The sequence below is a fragment of the Plecotus auritus genome (genome assembly GCF_963455305.1).
Source record: "Plecotus auritus genome assembly, chromosome: 7".
NCBI lineage: Eukaryota > Metazoa > Chordata > Mammalia > Chiroptera > Vespertilionidae > Plecotus > Plecotus auritus.
This window is the reverse complement of record NC_137774.1, coordinates 174,071,562-174,085,460: the sequence shown is the minus strand read 5'-3', so window position 1 is coordinate 174,085,460 and position 13,899 is coordinate 174,071,562.

Genomic DNA, 13,899 nt, shown 5'->3' with positions numbered 1-13,899 from the left:
CAATGTATTAACAGTGTACTTGCGATCACTGCAGAAGCTTTATAGATCTTTCAGAACTTTAAAGATACAAAAGTTGTTAAAGACATAGCGTGGCAGAACCGCGAGTGGGAGAACCCTCTCTGGCAGGCCCTTAGCCTAGTCCTTCCCGGAACCTCAGGGAACCACCCTGACGGGCTCTTGCTCTGCAGGCGGGCTTGTCCCATCAAAGCTCTCTGCTCTGGGGCCTGTTTTTGCTTTTTCGTCCCTTTTCTGGAGCCAGAGGCTGTCCTAGTTACTGACTTACTCGCCTGTTCTGTTCAGGTATACGACATAACGGAAAGACTCCAACTGCTAAGCCTCTAGGAGCGTCTGTTGAGAGTCATCCTGGTAATTAAATATACAGGGACGATTTGAGAACAATGATAAATTGCAACCACCGTGTGATAAATTCTGTCCAGACAGACTTGTGAAGTAAGAAATAGGTGCCCCAAACAAAGTAGGTACCAAAATGAGACCGGTCAGGAGGGTGGAGAGTAGGTTAACAGTATAGGTGAGTGGCAGGGTGAGGGACCCAGGACAGTGACCTGAGGTCACACCTGAATCCCGGTCACCATGTGCCCAGTGACTCCTTGCTTCCCTCCCTCACCTTTACTGCGGCGATGGCACCGGCCCGGGCACCGGCACTGCCGGAGCAGCACTTCCAAGTGCACTGGGCGTGGAGGTGGAACTGCAGACTCGTCCTGCAGGCCTGGGCTGGGTCTCACGATTCTGCACCCAACGAGCTCCGAGTAGATGCTGAGGAGCACACTCCGGGGAGAAGGCTCTCATTTCCCACTCGGACTCGCCTTCTCTCTCCTCTCCTGCCTTAGCAACGTCGAATAGTAATAAAAGGCTCGCAAGAAAGCAGCCTCTTGTCCTGGTGACGCTGAGGGTACCAGCCCCAGGCAGCCGCCTTGCCATGCGGGCGTGTGCCTGGAGCCATGCTGGCGTGTGCCTGGAGCCGTGCGGGCGTGTGCCTGGAGCCGTGCTGGCGTGTGCCTGGAGCCGTGCGGGCATGTGCCTCCTGCTGTGCTGGTGTGTGCCTCATGCCATGCTGATATGTGCCTCTGCTCTGGTTCTTGACTCCTCACTGTCAGAGCTGCTGCACTGACCCAGCAGAGGAGGGTGTCATCACACCCTCATTGCCCCTCCATGCTTCTGATCTATCTCAGCTTTCTAGATCCATACCAGTGTCCTTGTCACTATGTCCATGAACAGGCTCTGTTACTGGTAAGTAGTACCTTATGATTTCTCCTAGTACTTTTTAGACTTAAAAATGATCCCTTTTTAAAAATATTGTAATGGCTATGTACCGGCCAGGGGCAGGAGGGTACTTGAAATGTCAGGTGGACCACTCTGTGAAGTGTATGACTGTGGTGTACACCTGAAACTAATGCAGAATAATATCGAATGTGAACTATAACTGAAAAAAAGTGGAAAATTGTGTGTTATATGTTTTTCATCACAATAAAAAATAAAATAACTTCTTTGAATATCTGACTTGAACACTCTCTTATACCTTGCATTACAGTTCTTCCAAAAGTCAAATCTTCCCCTCCCCGGCTTTATTTAGATCAGTGGTTCTCAACCTTTCTAATGCCCCGACCCTTTAATACAGTTCCTCGTGTTGTGGTGACCCCCAACCATAAAATTATTTTCGTTGCTACTTCATAACTGTCATTTTGCTACTGTTGATGAATCGTAATGTAAATATCTGTTTTCCGATGGTCTTAGGCAACCCTGCTAGTGGTTCTCAACCTGTGGGTCGCGACCCTGCTAGTGGTTCTCAACCTGGCCACATTATAGGACCACAGTACTATAATGCCCCTATTAACCTGGCCACGGGTTGAGAACCGCTAGCAGGGTCGCCTAAGACCATCAGAAAACACAGATATTTACATTACGATTCATAACAGTAGCAAAATGACAGTTATGAAGTAGCAACGAAAATAATTTTATGGTTGGGGGTCACCACAACATGAGGAACTGTATTAAAGGGTCACGGCATTAGGTTGAGAACCACTGATTTAGATCCTATTGACAGGCAGTCTCTGTAAGTTTAAGGGGTACAGTGTGGTGGTTTGAAGGTTTGTGAGCACTTCCATCCCTCACATAATTGCCATCCGGTAGTCACACCTGGCAGACAGTTCTCTAGTTGCAATTACTAGTACCTTCTAAGACAAATCCCTTCGGAACGGTCTGCCTCCTGCCCCGACCTGGGCCCGAGGCAGCGCTCCCGTTAGCCTCCGCCTCCCTCCCGTGCTCGGTTCTCTTTCCTGGATCCACATCTTCCTTTTTCTGGGTTCACGGTTTCATGTTGGTGAACTACTTCCAGTTGCCTTTCAAACACGGTTGCAAGGTATCGAATTGTTGGTTGAAACATTTTTTTTCTCAGAATTTGTAAGACATTGCTCCCATTTTCCTCTGCCTTTTAGTGTTTCCATGAGGAATCTGTTCATTTTTTGTTTTCTGTTTTTTGTTAATCCTCCCCAGAGGATATTTTCCCATTGATTTTGGAGAGAGGGGAGAGGAGGGGGAGAGACACAGAGAGAAACACTGATTGGTTGTCTCCTGCATGTTCCCCGACCAGGGCCAGGATCAAGCCTCAAACGAGGCATGTGCCCTTGACCGGAAGCGAACCTGGGGCCCTTCAGTCTGCAGGCCGATGCTCTATCCCAGGGGTGGGCAAACTTCTTGACTCGAGGGCCACAATGGGTTCTTAACCTGGACCGGAGGGCAGGAACAAAAGCATGGATGGAGTGTTTGTGTGAACTAATATAAATTCAAAGTAAAGGAGCGGAGGGGAGAGCAAGAGAACCGGATAGAACAGCCGGATCCGGCCCGCGGGCCGTAGTTTGCCTACGGCTGCTCTATCCACTGCCCCAAACTGGCCAGGGCAGGAACCCATTCTTATCCCCAGTCCTTGGTGTCTCACCTGCCATTTTTTCTTTCTCCCAAAGGTTTAGATCTCTTTTCTGCCGCCTCGTTCTGAAATTTCCTGATGACCGTAGGTCCTTTGCCTCCATCACGGTGAGCAGCCTTTTCATTCTGGACAGCCAGGTCCTCGGTTCTGAGAAATGTTTCTGTGTTGTTTTTGGTACTCCACTTAGAGGAGATATTTCAAACGTTTTCTTCTCAATCATTCATGTGTGTGTTTACTTAAGCTTTTTTTTTTTCCTTAGTCTTCAAGTTGTCTTTTTCTTATATTATTCCCTATATTAAAGCATTCTATTCTTGTTCCTTGGATTCAATTTCTCTTACCTAAGGTACGTCTTTAAATGACATTGGAGTCTTGTTTAGCACCTCGTATTATCTTTACTTTCTTTACATCCCCTTCTTTATGTTTCGGTCTCTGTATCATAAGCAGGCCTGACTGTCAGAGATCATGTGTAAGAGGGAAGCATGGAGAACTCTGTGAAGGGGGGGTGTGCCTATGTGCTTGCTCTTTGGAAAATTGGAGGCTATTCTAATTCTGGGCAGCAGAGGGCGGTCTTGCCTTATCCAGGTTGATGAAGCAGATAAGGCAGAGGTGAAATCAGTTAAAATAACCTTAGTGCCGCTTGAACTTCCAGGAGAGCTTTTTCAGCTCCCTGCATGTTTCCACCCACATTTATGTCCACGGTCGCAGGAGAGCCGCCTTTAAATTGTTCGAGAGAGATGCCCACAGATGCCAAAGCAGACTCAGGGGGACCATCTTCCTGCGTGTGCCCTCACTGGGGAAGGGTATGGAATCAAACCACATTATTTGATTACTGGTGACCCGGTGCACGAAATTCGTGCACATTAAAAGGGAAATTCGTGCACAATTAGAGGAAATAATTTAATATTGCTATTTGCCCTTTCTCTATAATAGAAGTGTCAGAGATTGTTGTGGAGCAAGCGCGAGTGAACGACCACTGGAGTCCAGACCAAATTAAAATGTAGGGAGCCTTTATTAGCCGGTCAGCGACTGCTCTGCCTTTCTCCACGCAGGGAGTCCAGAGAACAGCCCCAACCCATTGTGCAGGACCACTTTTAAGCACATTAACCACATCCTGTTTTTGCAGAGCAAGTAACCCAAGACAAAACAGTTTTTCCTAAGCAACGTCAGGATCGTGCTATTGACGACCATGTTATCCACAGGGTCATCCTGTTCTTCAGAAAGCTGACAGTGTTCTATGAAATAAGGCCTCCATGCTGGGAAGGGGCCATGAGACCATATCTCAAGGCCTGGCTTGGTATCAGCACTGACAACTCTATCTGGGGCGTAGTCCATGGCCTCTCTGGAATGGTAGTAGTAAGCATGCTCAAAAATTCCCACTCTCTAACAAGATGAAAGAAAATTAGTAAAATGTATATGAAAACCTTCCTCCTGCCAGAGTCTGGGGCGCACCACGGGACCCAGGGTCAAGTCCCCGCCCACCCACATGCACCTCAAAATCGCATGAGACCCAGACCCAGCCAGCCCCCCCCACATTGGGCTAGATCCAGACCTGGCCAGTCCCACCCTTGTCAAGCCCTGCCGGGCAGGGGGCGTAGCCTCAGGTCCCCAATCAAGCCCCACCAGGTGGGGGGGTGCAGCCTCAGGTTCCCTGGCCCAGCACTGAGAGGGGGGCGCAGCCTCAGGTCCCCTGTCAAGCCCCGCTGGATGGGGGCATGGCCTGAGTTCCCCTGACCCAGCACTGGGGGTGCACCTTGAGGTCCCCCATCAAGCCCCGCTGGGTGGGGGCTTGGCCTAAGGTCCCCTGTCAAGCCCAGCCAGGCAGGGGGGTGCAGCCTCACATCCCCTGGCCTGGTGCTGGGGTGGGGGAAGCAGCCTGAGTTCCCCTAGCCCAGCACCAGGACAGGAAGCACACCTTGAGATCCCCCATCAAGCCCTGTGAGGCGGGGGGTGCGGTTTGAGGTCCCCCGGCCTGGTTCTGGGGTGGGGGGGCGGCCTGAAGTCCCCTGTCAAGCTCCACCTGGTGGGGGGTGTGGCCTGAGGTCCCCTGGCCTGGTGCTGGGGCAGAAGGAGCAGCCTGAGGTCCCCTAGCCCAGCACCAGGATGGAAGCGCACCTTGAGGTTCCCATCAAGCCCTGCCAGGCGGGGGGAGTGGCCTCAGGTCCCCTGTCAAGCCCCATGGGGGCAGGGGAGGGCGTAGCCTCAGGTCCCTGCTGATTGCTCGCTAAGGCTCCTTATGGGAACTTGGTCTCAGCTGTGGGTGCAGCCACTTTTGTGGCGGAGTGATGGTCAATTAGCATATTCCCTCTTTATTAGATAGGATGTTTACATCTTGAATCAGCACCTTGCCCTGCCAGCTCAGCTGCTCCTCATGACAACCACTGATGACAAATCGTGATGAGAGCCTGGAGAGCCGCATGGGGCGCCTTTTCTGGCCCCAGCTGTCCTGAGGGAAAGTAGAGCAGATGGGGCATGGCCCTGGAGGATGGGGGACAGATTCTGGCTTCAAGCAGGAAGAAGAAAGGTCAAGATAGGAAGGCGAGCGCCGGGGGTGCTGAAGGAGCAGAGCTTAAGCAGGAAGGAAATATCTGTTCATAGCTGGATGGGCCGAAGCGTGGAGCCCGGGAACACACGTTCCTCTGGCATTGTCCCCTAAGGGCGCCCGGCAAGCCCTGTGGCTAAGAGAGCTCACCGAACCGTTAGTTAAATGCAGGATGTCACAGGACCAGGTGCCGGGAATTAGCCAGGGATGGAACCAGAGAAGGAGAGAGAAGAATATAAAGGTTTTAAGGTTTGATAAGCAATGCCCCTTTTTCTCTCTGCTGGGTGAGGAAGCAATGAGAGAGAGAGGGGGAGAGAGAGGGGAGGAAGGAAGGGGTAGGGTAGGAAGGGAGAGAGAGGGAGGGAGGGAGACAAGAGAGAGGGTGCGGAAGGGAGAAAGAGGAAGAGAGAGGGAGGGAGAGAGGGAGGGAGGGAAAGAGAGGGAGGAAGAGAGAGAGAGGGAGCAAGAGAAAGGGAGAGGGAGAAAGAGAAGGAGAGAGAGAGGGGAAGGGGGAGAGAGGGAGAGAGAGGGAGGGAGAGAAAGAGGGAGGGAAAGAGAGGGGAGGAGAGAGAGAGAGGGGGGAGGGCGGGAGAGAGGGAGGGAGAGAGAGGGAGCAAGAGAAAGGGAGAGGGAGAGAGAGAGGGAAAGAGGGGGAGAGAGGAAGAGAGGGAGGGAGGGGCAGGGGGAGAGAGGGAGAGAGAGGGAGAGAGGGAGGGAGGGGGATAGAGAGAGAGGAGAGAGGGAGGGAGGGGGAGAGAAGGAGGGAGGGAGGAGGAAGGGAGAGACGGAGAAGGAGGGAGAGAGGGAGGGGGGAGGGGGAGGGAGGGGGGATGGAGAGAGAGAGAGAAGGAGGGAGGGAGGAGGGAGAGGGAGAGAGAGAGAGGGAGGAGGGAGGGAGGGAGAGAAGTCCAGCAGCTGAAAAGCCAGTCTGTACCTTTTCACAGATGGATCTGCTCGGAGCACAGGGCTGCCCCGTGAGGACAGGGCCGGCTGCCCCTCTGAGCGGTAGGAGTGGCAGTGCCCTCTCCACCATCCAGCAGCGGATGACCCCAGGTAACTGGGTGACTGGGGCAGAGCAGCCAGCTTTGGGGCGGCTGGCTGGCAGTAAGAGGAGGGGCTGGGGGTGGCTGGCACTTTCTCCTCCCCGGCCCATCAGAGGCGCCCCCCTGGGGTGGGGAGTGGGGCGTAAAAAGAGGAAAGAGAGGGACCAGGGAGGGAGGGGGAGAGAGAGAGAGGGAGGGAGGGAGAGAAGAGGGAGAGAGGGAGAGAGAAGGAAAGAGAGAGAGAGGGAGGGAAAGAGAAGGAGGGAGAGAGAGGGAGCAAGAGAAAGGGAGGGAGGAGTCAGAAATGGATCCCAGGTTCCATTCCCTCCTCACAGGTGCCGCCCGGACTCCTGTTCCCAGTTGCCCCGCCGTGCGAATGCCCACAGGGGCACGGTGGCTGCACGGGTGGGGCTCGGACTTTTCCTCCGCAGACACTGTTGTCTGAAGGGCCCGCGGCCTGGCACCGCCGGTGTCCGCCACCGACCCGTGCTCAGAGCCTGAGGCCTGTGTGTGATCCCGAAGGAGGACCCCGATGTACTCGCACCCCAGGTCTTCGAGCTGCTCCTGCACCAGCGGCAGGAACTGCCCCCCGTGGGGAGGTCTCCGCCGGGGGCTGGTCCTGGGCCAGGAGGGGCTGGCCATGAGGCTGCAGGCTCTACAGGTTGAGAACCGCTAGCAGGGTCGCCAAAGGCCATCGGGAAACACAGATATTTACATTACGATTCGTAACAGTAGCAAAATTACAGTGATGAAGTAGCAACGAAAATAATTTTATGGTTGGGGGTCACCACAACATGAGGAACTGTATTAAAGGGTCGCGGCATTAGGAAGGTTGAGAACCACTGATCTAGAGCAGTGGTTGGCAAACTGCGGCTCTTTGGCCCCTTGAGTGTGGCTCTTCCACAGAATACCATGGCCTGGGCGAGTCTATTTTGAAGAAGTGGCGTTAGAAGAAGTTTAAGTTTAAAAAATTTGGCTCTCAAAAGAAATTTCAATCGTTGTACTGTTGATATTTGGCTCTGTTGACTAATGAGTTTGCCGACCACTGATCTAGAGGGTTCCTGGCGTCAGCAAGGCCTGTGACTCAGTGGACCGGGATGGAGCAGGTCTGCACGCTGGGCCATCACCCCAGGGACGCTTGGGAGGACCCCTCCCCCTTGCACATGGCGTGGCCGGCTCAGCCCCCCAAAGCCTTGCTTGTCCTCCTGCCACAGTCCCCCCTGATGCTGACGTGGAACCAGCGCAGGGCGGGCGATGGGTGGCTTCTCTCCCCAGAGCCTCCCCAGCCCCAGGAGGAAGCCCCGCCCAGCTCCCTTGCCCCGGGCACCTCTTCCAGGTGGTGTTCCTGGGTGATACCAGCAAGTTCAGTTTGCTGGACGGTGGGAACGCGTTTGACAGGGAGCCCCAGACCCCACTGCGAAGGCGCGGGCAGTGGGCCGTCCTGTGAAGCCGAGCCCTTGGCCTGCGGGGCCTGCGCTCACCCCGGGAGGGTCAGGTTGAACTCAACTGTAGGGCGTCCCATTGGTGTCAGAGAATCGGTGTTGGAACGACGTGTTTGGTGTCTGAAAAGGAAAAGCACACACGTGGCGTCCCTTTTCAATCATTCTTACTCGTACAATTGGTTCCGAAACTTATCAAAAATGGAAATCTCACCGAGGCCACCAAGAGGAGAAGTGTTGCGATTCGGTGTCTGGGATGCACTGGCCCCTGAAGGCCGGCCTCGGGGCAGGGCCTCTGTGGTCCAGGAGAGGCTGTGGCGCCCACTCCGTGCAGCTCCCAGAACTGAACAGCAGGGAGCAGAGCCTCTGGGGAAGGGGAACCTGCAGCTGAGTAGGATCCAGGGTTCTCTCGGACCCAGCGGTAGCCGAGTAAGTGGGAAAGGGTGCCTCGACAAGGGTGGCAGCTGCTGAGTCACGCCCACCCGAAGCCCAGGCTGCCAGGCCACCTAGGAAGCAGGCGACGTGGCCATGCAGATCAGCAGGCCCGAGCAAGGGGGTCTCAGCCAGCCTCGGGCCCTCCCCTCCTGTCCTGCCACCGGCCCTGCTGATGGTCGGGAACGTGGCTCCCAGGGGGACAGGAACGAAGGAAGCGGGCAGAGGGGCCCTGTGGGCAAGCCCTGTTTCAATGGAGTGGGAAATTGTCCTTCATTATTCTCTCTCTGCACTCAGAGCAGCTAATTTCCATCCTGATTACAGGTCATCCGGAACTATTCAGGAACTCTGCTCAAACAAGACCGTGCCTGGAGGAAGTTTCCAGAACTCCCTGCCTTCCTCTTTCCCAGAGTTCCTTTCTACTCTCACTTCACTCACTTGGGTGCATTGCCCAAGGAACAGTAACAACCCTGAGTAATACCCACCTAGACAGGGTGACCGTGGGCCAGCAGGGGCCTGGCCACCGGAGGAAAAGCAAGTCCTCCAGAAGCAAGGAGATCCACCGGGCAGCCCAAGGTCTCTAGGGCTCCCCGAGGGCACCAGCTCCCCCCAAAGCTACCAGGTCACTAAGCCATATCCTGCAACGTCACACCCAGTCCCAGAGAGGCACAGAGGGAGAGGAGCTGTTGGAGGGACCCAGCGTGTCTAACTAAGAGACGGAGCCCATTTGAAGGGAATGTGCAGCGGACTGGAATGAAGACGTGGTTCATTGTTGCCTCATATCCCAGGAGAGAGGGCTCAGGAGAGCTCCGGTTGCAGAGAGACTCCCCTTTCGCTGTGCCTCTGAGCTGGGACAGCCGAATGTGTCTGTCTTGCTAGAAGGCCCTGAGCGGGGAGCTGGAGAATGAACTGGGAACCTGGGATCCATTTCTGACTCCTTCCCTCCAAGCCCCGTGAGAGCTGAGCCCAGCACACAGAGCCCGGTCCCCGTGGGGCTCTGGGCGAACATCAGTCCATGGTTCACACCCCATCAGCCAAACGCAGGACAGAGGAAGTTCGGTGCCGCAGCCCACAGCGGAGCTCCATGCCCTCACCAGGCCGGCCAGCCTCCCACACAGTCACTGTCACCCACCAGCTCGCTGAATCTCTTTGTGCAGGAGTGTTGATCAAAGACTTTTTTCTGTAGGTTGATTGATTAAGCCGTTGTCTGTTGGCGACTGAGCTCGCCCCTCTCTCCTCCCTGGAGGTCAGGAGATGAGGCTGAAAGTTTAAACCAGGGGTGGGCAAACTTTTTGACTCGAGGGCCACCATGGGTTCTTAAACTGGACCGGAGGGCCGGAACAAAAGCATGGATGGAGTGTTTGTGTGAACTAATATAAATTCAAAGTAAAGGAGCGGAGGGGAGAGCAAGAGAACCGGATAGAACAGCCGGATCCGGCCCGCGGGCCGTAGTTTGACCACGGCTGCTTTAAACCCTCGACTGCCTGGTGAGGGCCCCCATCCGGAAGCTGTGGAGGGGCCTTAGCACGACTCATCTGAGTATAATCTCCGAGATGGTTGAGAAGGGCTTGTTAGGAGTAACAAAGACACTCCTGTCACTCGGGAAATGTCAGGGGTCAGGAGCTCTGTGCCAGGAACCAGGAGGGGTGGGAATGGGAAACGGGGGAGGGGAGATCTGTGTCCTGTCTCCCTGCTCATCCCCAAAGCTACTTCTCCAGGCGGCAGGTCCCACCCACCCGCTGGTCTTGGTGATGACGGGAGCAGTTTCTCAGTGCTGCTGTGCTCCCTTCCCACTTTCTCCTGGACGGATGGCCCAGCTTCCCTCCTGCACTCACCCTCTAAGGAGGCCCTGGCACCGACGAGGTCATTCTCGGGGTTTATGCTGCCGATGGAGCGTGGTTAGGAGGTGAATGGGGAAGGGTTGGGGTTTCCTGACAACAGGCAGGAAGAACTGGGGCTTCCGAAAATATGGTCTCTGAAAGCAGGACGGCGAGAAGGGAGAAGAAAGAATGGAAAGCAATATAGCGGCAGGTTTTGAGTTGCGTGCCCTCACTTTCTTTGGGAGATGCTGGCAGACTTTAGAACCACTTTCACTTGCTTTTGGTTATGGGGTCTATTCCTCTGAGGTTGGGCTGCTAACTGATTTTTCTTCCACACTCTGATGGCTCATTATTCTGATCCCCTGTCCACTAACTCTTCTGCTATGTGGTGTCTTGCTCCTTTTTACTGTATCATGCTTTGGAAGTTCTCTTTTTAGATGTTTGGGTTAGCTCTCTGCTGGATGGTGAATTCTTGGCAGGTGAAGACTTCTCTTAAAACTTCTTCAAATTCCCCGTCGCTTAAAGCACAGCGCTAGTTGCCCAATGGGAAGTCAATAAAATCTTTACGAACAAGTGAATGAATGCTGGAACCGGGAAATTACGCTAACGCCAGGTTCCCACTGTCTCACCTGCACCGTCTTCCATGGCAGGAGAGCAACTGTCGTTCACCAAAGACCCTGGACAAGGCCATGCCAACTACACATGGCTCGGAGGACCATGTGCTGAGTAACCTGCTGGGACCCTTGCTGTTTTCTTGGCCAGGGTGGATGTCCTCCCTTCCCACATAGGACCTCAAAGTCAAGAACAATCGTCTTGCAAAGGCACCTTGGTCTGGGAAGCTGGCATTTGGAATCGTGCTGGGAAAGTGTTTATATGTGGAGCCTAGGAGCACTAGGGACAAATGAATAGTCAGCAAGATTTCCGCACGATGTTTATCTCGAAAAACAAAATCCCTACAAAAACCCTGACAATGGAGGTTCACAGCTGTGCTATCTTCATTTCCAATGTCCCTGATCCCAGTGATCTGACAAGTTAATTTAAAAATAATACTCTTGCCTTAACCGGTTTGGCTCAGTGGATAGAGCTTTGGCCTGCGGACTGAAGGGTCCCAGGTTCGATTCCGGTCAAGGGCATGTACCTTGGTTGCGGGCACATCTCCAGTGGGAGTTGTGCAGGAGGCAGCTGATCAATGTTTCCCTCTCATCGATGTTTCTAACTATCTCTCCCTCTCCCTTCCTCTCTGTAAAAAAATCAATAAAATATATTTTTAAAAAAATAAAAATAATACTCTTGCCCAGCCGGCGTGGTTCAGTGATTGAGTGTTGACCTATGAACCAGGGGTCACGGTTCGAGTCCCAGTCAGGGCACATGCCCGGGTTGTGGGCTCAATCGCCAGTGTGGGGCGTGCAGGAGGCAATCAATCATTGATTCTCTGTCATCACTGATGTGTCTCTCTCTCTCCCTCTCCCTTCCTCCCTGAAGTCAATAAAAATACATTAAAAATAATGCTCTTGCTCCTCTGAGTTGTATCTCCCTAAGTAAAAAGGAGAGAAGAAATGTGTTTCAGCTTGTGTCTTTTGTCCTCACCTTCTGAGGTTCAGACGCCCCTTCAGCTGAGCGGGTCCCCAATCACCAGACAAATGAAGGAGAGTTTTCTTCTTGCTCTGCGCGCAATAAAGGACACTGGGCTCCTCAGTGATACATAAGGAGACCATTTCTCAATCCACGATGGCCAGGGGAGCTAATTGAATCGCATGCCTCATTAGCTAGTTCATCTGTGGTCTAAAATCAAGGCCAGATGCACGCCCATCGGCTGGAAGCACATTGCCATCTGTGCAGCTGTGGAGCGAAGCTGGTCCCCTGCGGCCCCACGCATCGGCCTTTGTTGGCAATTCTGTCCACAGACTTGGAGAAAGGTGATCCCCGTTGCCAGCTGATCAGCACCGCCACTGCCTTCCCCTCTGACTTCTCCTCACACGGGGCTTCTTTCCTGCTGAGATTCGGTGTTGATTTTATTCTTTTAAGTTAAATTTTTGGGGTAAAAAAACAAACAAAATGTCAGGCGTACACGGTTATCCTTCTACATCTGTGTTGGGTTTTAAATGGGAAATACCAGCTATGTGCTGGCTGCACAGTTCTTCTCTTCCTGAAGACAGCCACCAGGGGGCAGCCTACGCATGACTGGGCCTAGGTTTGGGACCAAGGCAGTACCATGACCTCGGGCAGCGGGGAGACTGAAGAGGTTTGGAAAGGGCAGCCGCTAGGAGACCAGGAGGACTGCCCTTGCCCTGGAGGCTCCCTGGACTCCGTCTTCAGAGAGGAAGAGGCTAGAGGGGCGTGGAAGTGTGGGCTTGCTAGGGGTTGCCTGGGACGCGGGAGAAAGGAGCGCACCCGAGGCTGGGCTGGGTGTCTCCGAACTCCTCTCACTGCGGGTTGATACTATTTCGTTCCCCAGATTCCAGAGAGTTGTGGTTCTCCCCTGTGAGTATCGACAGTTTCTGTGTTTAAGATTTTAGGATTGGGGAGCAGAGGCGTACCTGCACCCCTCAGTACTCAGAGCGGCCAGGCCTGGTCCCGCCTGGTCCCGTCTCCGTACACGGCCATCCTTCTGTGTCCCATATGTGATGCGGGGGGAAGAGGCATTCTCACCAACCCTTCTCCCTACAGACGAGGATCAGGCAAGGTGACCTAATCCCAAGGAGGAAGGATCCATATGGGAATGTGAGGCTACATTTGTGACCAGGACACTCTCCAAGGGGCTTGGGATCAGGCGGAGCTCCTAGGGAACCAGAGGTCAGAATCCAGCGAGTGTCCTGAGAAACAGGCGTGAATGACCAGCGGCGGGGTGGGGAGGGTGGGCCTTGATTCTGAGCCAGCCGTACCCATCCCTGTGACACCACGCCACCACCTGGGCTCCGCCCCACCAGGCAGACCTGAGAGCAGGCGGATCCTGGTCTGCAGAAGATCGGAGTGGGCCCCCAGGGTCCAGTGGGACATGTGGGAACATCAGATTTGATAAGGAGGCAGCACCCCCAAGCCGCTGTCCACGGTCTTTCTTTTCTACGTCACATGAAGATGTTGACCTTCTGATCCCATTCCACATCCTTTCATCTTCCAACTCACACCCGATGATCTTAGTTTGGGTTCCCCAAAAGCAGAGCTCGAGACCAGGACTTGTATGCAAGTAGTTTATTTGGGAGGGGACCTGGGGAAACAGAAATGAGGGAGCAGGGAGTGAGACAGGGAAGGAGGAAAATCCAACCTCAGGGCGTGTTAATGCGGTGGCTGCGGTGGGCGACCGGGCTCAGGAATGCCAGGACCTCCCACGAAGTAAGCGGTATCCTCCAGCTCTGTGCACCTGGAGCCTGGGGCCAGAACATGGACCCGCTTTGTCCCCCATTGGTTGAGGGCCCAGAACTTGCACCCTACTTTGTCCCCCATTGGTTGAGGGCCCAGAACTTGCACCCTACTTTGTCCCCCATTGGTTGAGGGCCCAGAACTTGCACCCTACTTTGTCCCCCATTGGTTGAGGGCCCAGAACTTGCACCCTACTTTGTCCCCCATTGGTTGAGGGTTGCTCCTGACTTTAGGGTGCCCGGGAGCAGAAAGCAGAGAGGGGTCTGGCGCGTGCGTGGGCACCAGAGGTGGCTTCTGCATCCAGCAGGGCGAGGTGAGAGCAGTGGTT